General features: G+C 39.0%; 1 long non-coding RNA gene across 1 annotated transcript in view; it reads left to right on the top strand.

Moving 5' to 3' along the window:
- LOC147001939 (uncharacterized) overlaps positions 1-15308 on the top strand; it is a 94494-nt gene that overhangs the window by 56817 nt on the left and 22369 nt on the right. The window lies entirely within an intron of this gene.

Genomic DNA, 15308 nt, shown 5'->3' on the forward strand with positions numbered 1-15308 from the left:
CATTCCTAAAGTGGGCTGAGGTCTGGCCCCAGTGACCTTAATGTCTTGTCCAGCTGTGATGCTTTCATTATGGTACTTTCAGCCAAGGTAGTCCCAAGTGTTGTGGAGTTTCAATTTAGCCATCTCAGCAGCCATTGCTGATGCCAACTATGATTTTATTCCTCTTAGTAGTCATTTTGTTCTGTAAAACAATTGGTATTTGTGCAAAGAAAAAAAAAAACAGACAAGAAACATTCCCTGCACCTGTGGCTAAAGATCTGAATTGCACAATTGGGATTTTCATTCCCATATTCAAATGGTTGTTCCAACAGTGACACAATTTGTTATAATTCATCCTACTTGAGATATTCAACATGTCATGTAGCAAATTTAAACAAAGTCCTAGGGCCTTGGCCCAAAACACAAGATATATATTTTTTTTAATTTGTGAAATTTAGTACAAAAGTGATTAGAACACCTCTTTACACCTTGAGGAATTTATTATATATAGCTTCATATACTAGTAACATTAAAAGAGAAATATTTTGTAGCTCATTTCTTTTAAACCTTAAATTTATGAACATAAGTCAAATGCAAGAAAATTTTATACAAATTTAACTTCTGTAATCAATTTTTTCTATAATTAATTACAATTACACACACACACATGCATACACACTGTGCAAAGACAGAATTTAGAGCACAGAACAAGTGGTCTGTGGGAATGGGTCTTGACTATTCTGATGTGTGTTCTGTAGGAAGGGGAAGATGGGCATTCTCTCTGCACCAAGCTAGTTTGCTCCTGTGCTTGTGCTCTCATGTTTGAGATTCCTCAAGATAACATTCTTTGGGTGTTTCTCTACCCACCCCGAAAGGTGAAAAGGGAACAGTAAAAGGGGATTACTCTCATTTCACAAGTTTTTACAAAACTGCCATTCTTTAGTCATGAAAGTTTGGGTGATGATGCCTGACCCTGTGTGGCTATACTGTCCTGGGTCATTGGAGTATGCTGAGCCCTCTCATCCTCCCTGGATGAGTGAGCAACAAGTTTCAGCTTGACTGTTGGTGATGACTCTATGCTTTCTTTCCAATCATCTTCACCTGAGACCTCTAGTGACTTGGTTTGCAATGACCAGGTTTGACTATATCATTCATTGTATTTATCACTTCGAAATACAGTAAAGTATACATACTCATTCTAAGACATGGCTCATTTCATATGATCAATTCTTACTCTTAGGAGATTCAGTTTACTTTGGTTTGAACTAGATTTTATTCAGTTGTCTATCTGCATAGTACTACTATCATTATTATTTTTTCTTAACCTTGCTAGGCAGCATTTCAAAAACTACTATTCCATTCTAAATTGGTTCTATACCAGTTTATCTTGATCAGACATACAGACTTGTCCTGTCAGGGACAGACAGTTATATATCACTCATGGATACACAAAGAGAAACATAATCCTTATCTATCCCACTTTTGTCGGTTTAATGTCACAGTTTGCATTTTAATTTATAGTAATATCTTATTTTAAGAAGATTGCCTTTCATTGCTAGTTAATTTCTACTTTGTCCACAATCTCTGTTTCATGATCTAGATACTCATTTGACACAGTCCCCATAGAATCCTGTGATGGTACATTCTCCATAGCATCCTGTGATGGTACATTCTCCATAGCATACTGTGATGGTACATTCTCCATCGCATCCTGTGAAGGTACATTCTCCATAGCATACTGTGAAGGTACATTCTCCATAGCATACTGTGAAGGTACATTCTCCATCGCATACTGTGATGGTACATTCTCCATAGCATACTGTGATGGTACATTCTCCATAGCATACTGTGATGGTACATTCTCCATAGCATACTGTGAAGGTACATTCTCCATCGCATCCTGTGATGGTACATTCTCCATAGCATACTGTGAAGGTACATTCTCCATAGCATACTGTGAAGGTACATTCTCCATAGCATACTGTGATGGTACATTCTCCATAGCATCCTGTGATGGTACATTCTCCATCGCATCCTGTGATGATACATTCTCCATAGCATACTGTGATGGTACATTCTCCATAGCATACTGTAATGGTACATTCTCCATAGCATACTGTGAAGGTACATTCTCCATAGCATACTGTGATGGTACATTCTCCATAGCATACTGTGAAGGTACATTCTCCATAGCATCCTGTGATGGTACATTCTCCATAGCATACTGTGATGGTACATTCTCCATCGCATCCTGTGAAGGTACATTCTCCATAGCATCCTGTGAAGGTACATTCTCCATAGCATCCTGTGATGGTACATTCTCCATAGCATACTGTGAAGGTACATTCTCCATAGTATACTGTAATGGTACATTCTCCATAGCATCCTGTGAAGGTACATTCTCCATAGCATACTGTGAAGGTACATTCTCCATAGCATACTGTAATGGTACATTCTCCATAGCATACTGTGAAGGTACATTCTCCATAGCATACTGTAATGGTACATTCTCCATAGCATACTGTGAAGGTACATTCTCCATAGCATCCTGTGATGGTACATTCTCCATCGCATCCTGTGAAGGTACATTCTCCATAGCATACTGTGAAGGTACATTCTCCATAGCATACTGTGAAGGTACATTCTCCATAGCATACTGTGATGGTACATTCTCCATCGCATACTGTGAAGGTACATTCTCCATAGCATACTGTAATGGTACATTCTCCATCGCATACTGTGAAGGTACACTCTCCATAGCATACTGTGAAGGTACATTCTCCATAGCATACTGTGAAGGTACATTCTCCATAGCATACTGTAATGGTACATTCTCCATCGCATACTGTGAAGGTACATTCTCCATAGCATCCTGTGAAGGTACATTCTCCATAGCATCCTGTGATGGTACATTCTCCATAGCATCCTGTGAAGGTACATTCTCCATAGCATACTGTGATGGTACATTCTCCATCGCATCCTGTGAAGGTACATTCTCCATAGCATACTGTGAAGGTACATTCTCCATAGCATACTGTGATGGTACATTCTCCATCGCATCCTGTGAAGGTACATTCTCCATAGCATCCTGTGATGGTACATTCTCCATAGCATCCTGTGAAGGTACATTCTCCATCGCATCCTGTGATGGTACATTCTCCATAGCATCCTGTGAAGGTACATTCTCCATCGCATCCTGTGATGGTACATTCTCCATAGCATACTGTAATGGTACATTCTCCATAGCATACTGTGAAGGTACATTCTCCATAGCATACTGTGATGGTACATTCTCCATAGCATACTGTGAAGGTACATTCTCCATAGCATACTGTGATGGTACATTCTCCATAGCATACTGTAATGGTACATTCTCCATAGCATACTGTGATGGTACATTCTCCATAGCATCCTGTGATGGTACATTCTCCATAGCATACTGTGATGGTACATTCTCCATCGCATCCTGTGAAGGTACATTCTCCATAGCATACTGTGAAGGTACATTCTCCATAGCATACTGTGAAGGTACATTCTCCATAGCATCCTGTGAAGGTACATTCTCCATAGCATCCTGTGAAGGTACATTCTCCATCGCATACTGTGATGGTACATTCTCCATCGCATACTGTGATGGTACATTCTCCATAGCATACTGTGAAGGTACATTCTCCCTCGCATCCTGTGAAGGTACATTCTCCATCGCATCCTGTGAAGGTACATTCTCCATCGCATACTGTGATGGTATATTCTCCATCGCATCCTGTGATGGTACAATATCCATAGCTTCCTGTGATGACACATTCATATTTTAACTCCCTAATGGATATTCTTCACTCTATGGTTTATAAATTTGAAACTTCATAGTATTGCAGAGGGAGGCCTGACTCATATTGAGGAATTATGAAAAAAGATTGTAGTGACAGAGATATAAAGGACATGAATTGGGTTGAGAGAAAATGAGGCTAGAAATCCAAGTAGGGAGCGCATTATGATTAAAATTTGTGCACAGAAATTTTAGATTTATACTTTAAATAATGGGGGTGTCGAGCCAGCTGACATTGTCTCTCCCATGTCCTGAATTTTATGCTCTGCTTGAGACAACTTGGTTATTTCATATTTTGCTCATTTCATTAGTGAAACAAGTATAATAATCTCACTGGTTATTAGATATGGATCACATCTATAATTATGTAACCTTTTCATTTCCAGAACTGTTTATATACATATATTTTTCTTCTCGTATAGCTTATTAGAAGGCATGTTCAAAGAAACAGCTGTTGCTTTTATTTCCTGTTACCACCCTAATTATTGCTCTTTCCTACTGGGTTTGTTCCTGCTATTATCATTGTGGCTTCCCTCCCCATGTAGAGACTTTTTAGTTTGTGTTTGATCTTTCATTCTTTTATCTTTGAATTAAATATATATATATATATATATATATATATATATATATATATATATTTAAAATCCAGTTTGTTTTTCTTTTTAAGTATGCATTTGGGATTACACACATTAATTTTATCACTTATTTGATTCTGCTCTGTACATTAAAACATGCTGCAAAGAATCAAACTTATACAAAGATTAAGCCCTGAAATCACACAAGTATTTTAAGGACTGAGCTTAGATTGTACTATTTATTAGGAACACACACACACACACACACACACACACACACACACACACACACACACACACTTAAGAACAGGCGACAGTGAATTTGAAAAAGAGCAAAGGGAATACATTGGAAGACTTGGAGGGAGGAAAGGGCATAAGAAAATGCTATGATTATATTTTTAAAAAACAAAAATAATCTTAATTTAAAAATAGATATCTTTATTAATTTCTTATAATTTTGAATTGTGTTTGTTCATGTTTAAAATGATTCTTTGCTTTTAATTTCTTTGTTTTGTTTTGTTTGTTTTGTTTTGTTTTGTTTTGTTTTGTTTTGTTTTTCGAGACAGGGTTTCTCTCTGTAGCCCTGGCTGTCCTGGAACTCACTCTGTAGACCAGGCTGGCCTCAAAACCAGAAATCCACCTGCCTCTGCCTCCCAAATGGTGGGATTAAAGGCATGCGCCACCACTACCTGGCTGCTTTTAATTTCTAATCAACTGTGTTCTGGTAACGTATTCAATTAAAATGGAACTCTAATTAAATGTTAATTTTGTGTGGTAATACTTTATTTGAATTATTAATTTGTTTTCTCTCCCTTCTTACTGAAGCACTTCCAATGAATGTCCATTCAAATCAAAACTACTTTTATTATTCATGCTATTTGACTATATATTTTTGACTACATTATAGGGAAATGTCTCTGCACCTCATGTAGTGTTAATTTAATCTTTGTGTAAATGTATTCTTCTGTGAAGACTGCATATAGTTTTTTCTTCATTTTGACAACATTTTTTCACTTTATTTTTTCTTAGTGATAACCTAAAGATACCAAAGTTTATCAATGTTTAGTAGAGCTTATTACAGCAATTTCTTATTTAATGTACTGTTTATTTCATGAGAATGGCAATTCTCTCAATTAAATTTTTTTCTGGAAATTTTATTAGAGCATATGTATCTATATTTGTCAGTCTTGGTATATCGAACATTTACTTTAAATTCCACTAAAAAAATACATTTCAAGAAAATTTTGCTCATAGTTGTAGTTATGTAGCTAGCTTTTGCATATGTGAAGTTTTTATTCTGTTTTATCTTCTTAAAAATGAAGACATTTAAATACTTTTTGTAGAAAATGCTTTATAGTCCTGTGTAGTCAACTAACAAGTGAGGACTCAGAACAGAGCATTTGGGGTCAAGGTTCAGGTTAGGCAGATGTTTCCTAAGTTATACAAAAATTCCCTTAGGAGGTATAAATTCAAACGATGCATTTAAAACCAGTGAATGTAGCTAAGTACAATGTTACACTCTTCTTTAAAAACACTACAGAATATTGCTAGTGATCTCAACACAGGAAATAAGTGAAGTAATGCTTTTGCTAATTAGTTCTAGTTAACCATCCCACAATGGATATACATTTTTTTCCATTTTTTATTAGGTATTTAGCTCATTTACATTTCCAGTGCTATACCAAAAGTCCCCCATACCCCACCCCCAACCCCCTATCCACCCACTCCCCATTTTTAGCCCTGGCGTTCCCCTGTACTGGGGCATATAAAGCTTGCAAGTCCTATGGGCCTCTCTTTCAAGTGATGGCCTATTAGGCCATCTTTTCATACTTATGCAGCTAGAGACAATAGCTCCGGAGTACTGGTTAGTTCATATTGTTGTTCCACCTAAAGGGTTGCAGTTCCCTTTAGTTCCTTGGGTGCTTTCTCTAGCTCCTCCATTGCGGGCCCTGTGATCCATTCAATAGCTGACTGTGAGCATCCACTTCTGTGTTTGCTAGGCCCTGGCATAGTATCACAAGAGACAGCTATATCTGGGTCCTTTCAGCAAAATCTTGCTAGTATATGCAATGGTGCCAGCATTTGGAAGCTGATCATGGGATGGATCTCTGGATATGGCAATCACCAGATGGTCCATCCTTTCATCACACTTCCAAATTTTGTCTCTGTAACTCCTTCCATGGGTGTTTTGTTCCCTATTCTAAGAAGGGGCAAAGTGTCCACACTTTGGTCATTGTTCTCTTGAGTTTAATGTGTTTAGCAAATTGTATCTTATACCTTGGGTATCCTAAGTTTCTGGGCTAATGTCCACTTAACAGTGAGTACATATTGTGAGAGTTCCTTTGTGATTGGGTTACCTCACTCAGGATGATGCCCTCCAGGTCCATCCATTTCCCTAGGAATTTCATAAATTCATTCTTTTTAATAGCTGAGTAGTACTCCATTGTGTAAATGTACCACATTTTCTGTATCCATTCCTCTGTTGAGGGGCATCTGGGTTTTTTCCAGCTTCTGGCTATTATAAATAAGGCTGCTATGAACATAGTGGAGCATGTGTCCTTCTTACCGGTTGGGACATCTTCTGGATATATGGCCAGGAGAGTTATTGCTGGATCCTCTGGTAGTACTATGTCCAATTTTCTGAGGAACCGCCAGACTGATTTCCAGAGTGGTTGTACAAGCTTGCAATCCCACCAACAATGGAGGAGCGTTCCTCTTTCTCCACATCCTCGCCAGCATTTGCTGTCACCTGAATTTTTGATCTTAGACATTCTGACTGGTGTGAGATGGAATCTCAGGGTTGTTTTGATTTGCATTTCCCTGATGATTAAGGATGTTAAACATTTTTTCAGGTGCTTCTCTGCCATGTGGCATTCCTCAGGTGAGAATTCTTTGATCAGCTCTGAGCCCCATTTTTTAATGGGGTTATTTGATTTTATGGAGTCCACCTTCTTGAGTTCTTTATATATATTGGATATTAGTCTCCTATCCGATTTGGGATAGGTAAAGATCCTTTCCCAATCTGTTGGTGGTCTTTTTGTCTTATTGAAGGTGTCTTTTGCCTTGCAGAAGCTTTGCAATTTTATGAGGTCCCATTTATCGATACTCGATCTTACAGCACAAGCCATTGCTGTTCTATTCAGGAATTTTTCCCCTGTACCCATATCTTCGAGGCTTTTCCCTACTTTCTCCTCTATAAGTTTCAGTGTCTCTGGTTTTATGTGGAGTTCCTTAATCCACTTAGATTTGACCTTAGTATAAGAAGATAGTAATGGATCAATTGCCAATCTTCTACATGATAACAGCCAGTTGTGCCAGCACCATTTGTTGAAAATGCTGTCTTTTTTTTCCACTGGATGGTTTTAGCTCCCTTGTCAAAGATCAAGTGACCATAGGTGTGTGGGTTCATCTCTGGGTCTTGAATTCTGTTCCTTTGGTCTACTTGTCTGTCACTATACCAGTACCATGCAGTTTTTTTTATCACAATTGCTCTGTAGTACAGCTTTAGGTCGGGCATGGTAATTCCACCAGAGGATCTTTTATCCTTGAGAAGAGTTTTTGCTATCCTAGGTTTTTTGTTATTCCAGATGAATCTGCCGATTGCCCTTTCTAATTCGTTGAAGAATTGAGTTGTAATTTTGATGGGGATTGCATTGAATCTGTAGATTGCTTTTGGCAAAATAGCCAATTTTACTATATTGATCCTGCCAATACATGAGCATGGGAAATCTTTCCATCTTCTGAGATCTTCTTTCATTTCTTTCTTCAGAGACATGAAGTTATTGTCATACAGATCTTTTACTTCCTTAGTTAGAGTCACGCCTAGGTATTTTATATTATTTGTGGCTATTGAGAAGGGTGTTGTTTCCCTAATTTCTTTCTCAGCCTGTTTGTCCTTTGTGTAGAGAAAGGCCATTGACTTGCTTGAGTTAATTTTATATCCAGCTATTTCACTGAAGCTGTTTATCAGGCTTGGGAGTTCTCTGGTAGAATTTTTAGGGTCACGTATATATACTATAATATCATCTGCAAAAAGTGATATTTTGACTTCTTCTTTTCCAATTTGTATCCCCTTGATCTCCTTTTGTTGTCTAATTGCTCTGGCTAGGACTTCAAGTACAATGTTGAATAGGTAGGGAGAGAGTGGACAGCCTTGTCTAGTCCCTGATTTTAGTGGGATTGCTTCAAGCTTCTCTCCATTTACTTTGAAGCTGGCTACTGGTTTGCTGTAGATTGCTTTTTATCATGTTTAGGTATGGGCCTTGAATTCCTGATCTTTCCAAGACTTTTATCATGAATGGGTGTTGGATTTTGTCAAATGCGTTCTCAGCATCGAACGAGATGATCATGTGGTTTTTGTCTTTGAGTTTGTTTATATACTGGATTACTGGATGTCCGTATATTGAACCATACCTGCATCCCTGGGATGAAACCTACTTGGTCAGGATGGATGATTGTTTTGATGTGTTCTTGGATTCAGTTAGCAAGAACTTTATTGAGGATTTTTGCATCAATATTCATAAGGGATATTGGTCTGAAGTTCTCTATCTTTGTGGGGTCTTTGTGTGGTTTAGGTATCAGAGTAATTGTGGCTTCATAGAATGAGTTGGGTAGAGTACGTTCTGTTTCTTTTTTTTTTTTTTAACTTCTTTTTTTTTTGATTTTGTATGTTGATTTTATTTTTTTTATTACATATTTTCCTCAATTACATTTCCAATGCTATCCCAAAAGTCCCCCATACCGCCCCCCACTTCCCTACCCTCCCATTCCCATTCTTTTGGCCCTGGCATTCCCCTATATTGGGGCATATAAAGTTTGCAAGTCCAATGGGTATCTCTTTCCAGTGATGGCCGACTAGGCCATCTTTCGATACATATGCAGCTAGAGACAAGAGCTCCGGGGTACTGGTTAGTTCATCATGTTGTTCCAGCTATAGGGTTGCAGATCCCTTTAGCTCCTTGGGTACTTTCTCTAGCTTCTCCATTGGGAGCCCTGTGATACATCCAATAGCTGACTGTGAACATCCATTCCTGTGTTTGCTAGGCCCCGGCATCGTCTCACAAGAGACAGCTATATTTGGGTCCTTTCAGCAAAAACTTGCTAGTGTATGCAATGGTGTCAGCGTTTAGAAGCTGATTATGGGATGGATCCCTGGATACGGCAGTCTCTAAATGGTCCATCCTTTCAACACAGCTACGAACTTTGTCTCTGTAACTCCTTCCCTGGGTGTTTTGTTCCCAATTCTAAGAAGGGGCACAGTGTCCACACTTTGGTCTTCATTCTTCTTGAGTTTCATGCGTTTAGCAAATTGTATCTCATATCTTGGGTATCCGAAGTTTTGGGCTAATATCCACTTATCAGTGAATACATATTGTTTGAGTTCTTTTGTGATTGTGTTACTTCACTCAAGATGATGCCCTCCAGGTCCATCCATTTGGCTAGGAATTTCATAAATTTATTCTTTTTAATAGCTGAGTAGTACTCCATTGTGTAAATGTACAATAATTTCTGTATCCATTCCTCTGTTGAGGGACATCTGGGTTCTTTCCAGCTTCTGGCTATTATAAATAGGGCTGCTATGAACATAGTGGAGCATGTGTCCTTTTTACCGGTTGGGACATCTTCTGGATATATGCCCAGGAGAGGTATTGCTGGATCCTCCGGTAGTACTATGTCCAATTTTCTGAGGAACCGCCAGACTGATTTCCAGAGTGGTTGTACAAGCTTGCAATCCCACCAACAATGGAGGAGTGTTCCTCTTTCTCCACATCCTTGCCAGCATCTGCTGTCACCTGAATTTTTGATCTTAGCCATTCTGACTGGCGTGAGGTGGAATCTCAGGGTTGTTTTGATTTGCATTTCCCTGATGATTAAGGATGTTGAACATTTTTTCAGGTGCTTCTCTGCCATTCGGTATACCTCAGGTGAGAATTCTTTGTTCAGTTCTGAGCCCCATTTTTTAATGGGGTTATTTGACTTTCTGGAGTCCACCTTCTTGAGTTCTTTATATATATTGGATATTAGTCCCTTATCTGATTTAGGATAGGTGAAGATCCTTTCCCAATCTGTTGGTGGTTTTTTTGTCTTATTGATGGTGTCTTTAGCCTTGCAGAAGCTTTGCAGTTTCATGAGGTCCCACTTGTCAATTCTCGATCTTACAGCACAAGCCATTACTGTTCTATTCAGGAATTTTTCCCCTGTGCCCATATCTTCAAGGCTTTTCCCCACTTTCTCCTCTATAAGTTTCAGTGTCTCTGGTTTTATGTGAAGTTCCTTGATCCACTTAGATTTGACCTTAGTACAAGGAGATAGGAATGGATCGATTCGCATTCTTCTACATGTTAACAACCAGTTGTGCCAGCACCATTTGTTGAAAATGCTGTCTTTCTTCCACTGGATGTTTTTAGCTCCCTTGTCGAAGATCAAGTGACCATAGGTGTGTGGGTTCATTTCTGGGTCTTCAATTCTATTCCATTGGTCTATTTGTCTGTCACTATACCAGTACCATGCAGTTTTTATCACAATTGCTCTGTAGTAGAGCTTTAGGTCCGGCATGGTGATTCCACCAGAGGTTCTTTTATCCTTGAGAAGAGTTTTTGCTATCCTAGGTTTTTTGTTATTCCAGATGAATTTGCAGATTGCACTTTCTAATTCGTTGAAGAATTGATTTGGAATTTTGATGGGGATTGCATTGAATCTGTAGATTGCTTTTGGCAAGATAGCCATTTTTACAATGTTGATCCTGCCAATCCATGAGCATGGGAGATCTTTCCATCTTCTGAGATCTTCTATAATTTCTTTCTTCAGAGACTTGAAGTTTTTATTTACAGATCTTTCACTTCCTTAGTTAGAGTCACGCCAAGATATTTTATATTATTTGTGACTATTGAGAAGGGTGTTGTTTCCCTAATTTCTTTCTCAGCCTGTTTATTCTTTGTGTAGAGAAAGGCCATTGATTTGTTTGAGTTAATTTTATATCCAGCTACTTCACCGAAGCTGTTTATCAGGCTTAGGAGTTCTCTGGTGGAGTTTTTAGGGTCACTTATATATACTATCATATCATCTGCAAAGAGTGATATTTTGACTTCATCTTTTCCAATTTGTATCCCTTTGATCTCCTTTTGTTGTCGAATTGCTCTGGCTAGGATTCAAGTACAATGTTGAATAGGTATGGAGAAAGTCTAGCCTTGTCTAGTCCCTGATTTTAGAGGGATTGCTTCAAGCTTCTCACCATTTACTTTGATGTTGGCTACTGGTTTGCTGTAGATTGATTTTATCATGTTTAGGTATGGGCCTTGAATTCCTGATCTTTCCAAGACTTTTATCATGAATGGGTGTTGGATCTTGTCAAATGCTTTTTCCGCATCTAACGAGATGATCATGTGGTTTTTGTCTTTGAGTTTGTTTATATACTGGATTACGTTGATGGATTTCCGTATATTGAACCATCCCTGCATCCCTGGGATGAAACCTACTTGGTCAGGATGAATGATTGTTTTGATGTGTTCTTGGATTCGGTTAGCAAGAACTTTATTGAGGATTTTTGCATCAATATTCATAAGAGATATTGGTCTGAAGTTTTCTATCTTTGTTGGGTCTTTTTGTGGTTTAGGTATCAGAGTAATTGTGGCTTCATAGAATGAGTTGGGTAGAGTACCTTCTGTTTCTATTTTGTGGAATAGTTTGTGAAGAACTGAGATTAGATCTTCTTTGAAGGTCTGATAGAACTCTGCACTAAACCCATCTGGTCCTGGGCTTTTTTTGGTTGGGAGACTATTAATGACTGCTTCTATTTCTTTGGGGGATATAAGTCTGTTTAGATCATTAAGCTGATCTTGATTCAACTTTGGTACCTGGTATCTGTCTAGGAACTTCTCCATTTCATCCAGGTTCTCCAGTTTTGTTGAGTATAGCCTTTGGTAGAAGGATCTGATGGTGTTTTGGATGTCTTCAGGATCTGTTTTTATGTCTCCTTTTTCATTTCTGATTTTGTTAATTAGAATACTTTCCCTGTGCCCTCTAGTGAGTCTGGCTAAGGGTTTATCTATCTTGTTGAGTTTCTCAAAGAACCAGCTCCTTGATTGGTTTATTCTTTGAATACTTCTTCTTGTTTCCACTTGATTGATTTCGCCCCTGAGTTTATTTCCTGCCGTCTACTCCTCTTGGGTGAATTTGCTTCCTTTTGTTCTAGTGCTTTTAGGTGTGTTGTCAAGCTGCTAATGTGTGCTCTCTCTAGTTTCTTTTTGGAGGCACTCAGAGCTATGAGTTTTCCTCTTAGAAATGCTTTCATTGCGTCCCATAAGTTTGGGTATGTTGTGGCTTCATTTTCATTGAACTCTAAAAAGTCCTTAATTTCTTTCTTTATTCCTTCCTTGACCAAGATATCATTGAGAAGAGTGTTGTTCAGTTTCCACGTGAATGTTGGATTTCTAATATTTATTTTGTTACTGAAGATCAGCCTTAGTCTATGGTGATCTGATAGGATGCATGGGACAATTTCAATATTTTTGTTTTGGCCTGTTTTGTGACCAATTACCTGGTCAATTTTGGAGAAGGTAACATGAGGTGCTGAGAAGAAGGTATATCCTTTTGTTTTAGGGTAAAATGTTCTGTAGATATCTACCAGATCCATTTGATTCATAACTTCTGTTAGTTTCACTGTGTCCCTGTTTAGTTTCTGTTTCCATGATCTGCCCATTGGTGAAAGTGTTGTGTTGAAGTCTCCCACTATTATTGTATGAGGTGCAATGTGTGCTTTGAGATTTACTAAAGTTTCTTTAATGAATGAGGCTGCCTTTGTATTTGGAGCATAGATATTCAGGATTGATAGTTCCTCTTGGAGGATTTTACCTTTGATGAGAATGAAGTACCCCTCTTTGTCTTTTTTGATGACTTTGGGTTGGAAGTCAATCTTATCAGATATTAGAATGGCTACTCCAGCTTGTTTCTTCATACCATTTACTTGGAAAATTGTTTTCCAGCCTTTCATTCTGAGGTAGTGTCTATCTTTTTCTCTGAGATGAGTTTCCTGCAAGCAGCAAAATGTTGTGTCTTGTTTGTGTAGCCAGTTTGTTAGTCTATGTCTTTTTATCGGGGAGTTGAGTCCATTGATATTAAGAGATATTAAGGAAAAGTAATTGTTGTTTCCTGTTATTTTTGTTGTTAAAGTTGGCATTCTGTTCTTTTGGCTGTCTTCTTTTAGGTTTGTTGAGGGATTACTTTCTTGTTTCTTCTAGGGCGACGATCCTGTCCTTGTATTGGTTTTTTTCTGTTATTATCCTTTGAAGGGCTGGATTCGTGGAAAGGTAATGTGTGAATTTGTTTTTGTCGTGGAATACTTTGGTTTCTCCATCTATGGTAATTGAGAGTTTGGCTGGGTATAGTAGCCTTGGCTGGAATTTGTGTTCTCTTAGTTTCTGTATGACATCTGTCCAGGATCTTCTGGCTTTCATAGTCTCTGGTGAAAAATCTGGTGTAATTCTGATAGGCTTGCCTTTATATGTTACTTGGCCTTTTTCTCTTACTGCTTTTAGTATTCTATCTTTATTTAGTGCATTTGTTGTTCTGATTATTATGTGTCGGGAGGTATTTCTTTTCTGGTCCAGCCTATTTGGAGTTCTGTAGGCTTCTTGTATGTTCATGGGCATCTCTTTCTTTAGATTTGGGAAGTTTTCTTCTATAATTTTGTTGAAGATGTTTGCTGGTCCTTTGAGTTGAAAATCTTCATTCTCATCCACTCCTATTATCCGTAGGTTTGGTCTTCTCATTGTGTCCTGTATTTCCTGGATGTTTTGAGTTAGGATATTTTTGCATTTTCCATTTTCCTTGATTGTTGTGCTGATATTCTCTATGGAATCTTCTGCACCTGAGATTCTCTCTTCCATCTCTTGTATTCTGTTGCTGATGCTTGCATCTATGGTTCCAGATTTCTTTCCTAGGGTTTCTATCTCCAGTGTTGCCTCATTTTGGGTTTTCTTTATTGTGTCTACTTCCCTTTTCAGGTGTAGTATGGTTTTGTTCATTTCCATCATCTGATTGGATGTGTTTTCCTGTTTCTCTTTAAGGACTTCTACCAGTTTGGTTGTGTTTTCCTGTTTTTCTTTAAGGACTTGTAACTCTTTAGCCATGTTCTCCTGTAGTTCTTTAAAGTCCTTTTTGATGTCCTCTACCATCATCATGAGATATGCTTTTAAATCCAGGTCTAGCTTTTCCGGTGTGTTGGGGTGCCCTGGACTGGGGGAAGTGGGAGTGCTGGGTCCTGATGATGGTGAGTGGTCTTGGTTTCTGTTAGTAGGATTCTTACGTTTACCTCTCGCCATCTGGTAATCTCTGGAGTTGTTATAGTTGTCTCTGTTCAGAGGTTGTTCTTCTGGTGATTCTGAGTATCGTCTGTCAGCAGACCTGGGAGACAGGCTCTCTCCTCTGAGTTTCAGTGGTTAGAGCACTCCCTGCTGACAAGCTTTCCTCTTAAAGGGAAGGTGTACAGATATCTGGCATTTGGACCTCCTCCTGGCCGAAGAAGAAGGCGGAAAACAGGACCTTTCCCAGATGCTGTGTTGCTTTGGCAGGTCACAGAAGCTGTAGGCTTCTGTGGTGCACACTCTCAGCTGTGCAGACTAACTTCCTAAGTTCAATGGAGTCCTGGATCCAAGATGTGCTCCCTGCTCCTGAGGCAGAGGGCTTCAGTGCAGGGCAGACCACTGTCTTCCAGCTGGGAGGGTGCCGGAAGTCTGCGGCCCCAAAAGGGTGCTGCCTCAGCGGCTCTGTGGCTCCCGCCTGTCCCAGAAGCTGTCTGCCTCTGTGGTCCTCACTCTCACCTGTACAGACTAAGTTCGGCGGAGTCCCGGAGCCAAGATGGCGCTCCCTGCAGGGCAGATCACTGTCCTCCGGCTGGGAGGGTGCTGGATATCTGCGGCCCCAAAAGGGTG

The sequence above is a fragment of the Mus caroli genome, unplaced genomic scaffold (genome assembly GCF_978045245.1).
Source record: "Mus caroli unplaced genomic scaffold, Mus_caroli_1 scaffold_12, whole genome shotgun sequence".
In the NCBI taxonomy this organism is placed as follows: Eukaryota; Metazoa; Chordata; class Mammalia; order Rodentia; family Muridae; genus Mus; species Mus caroli.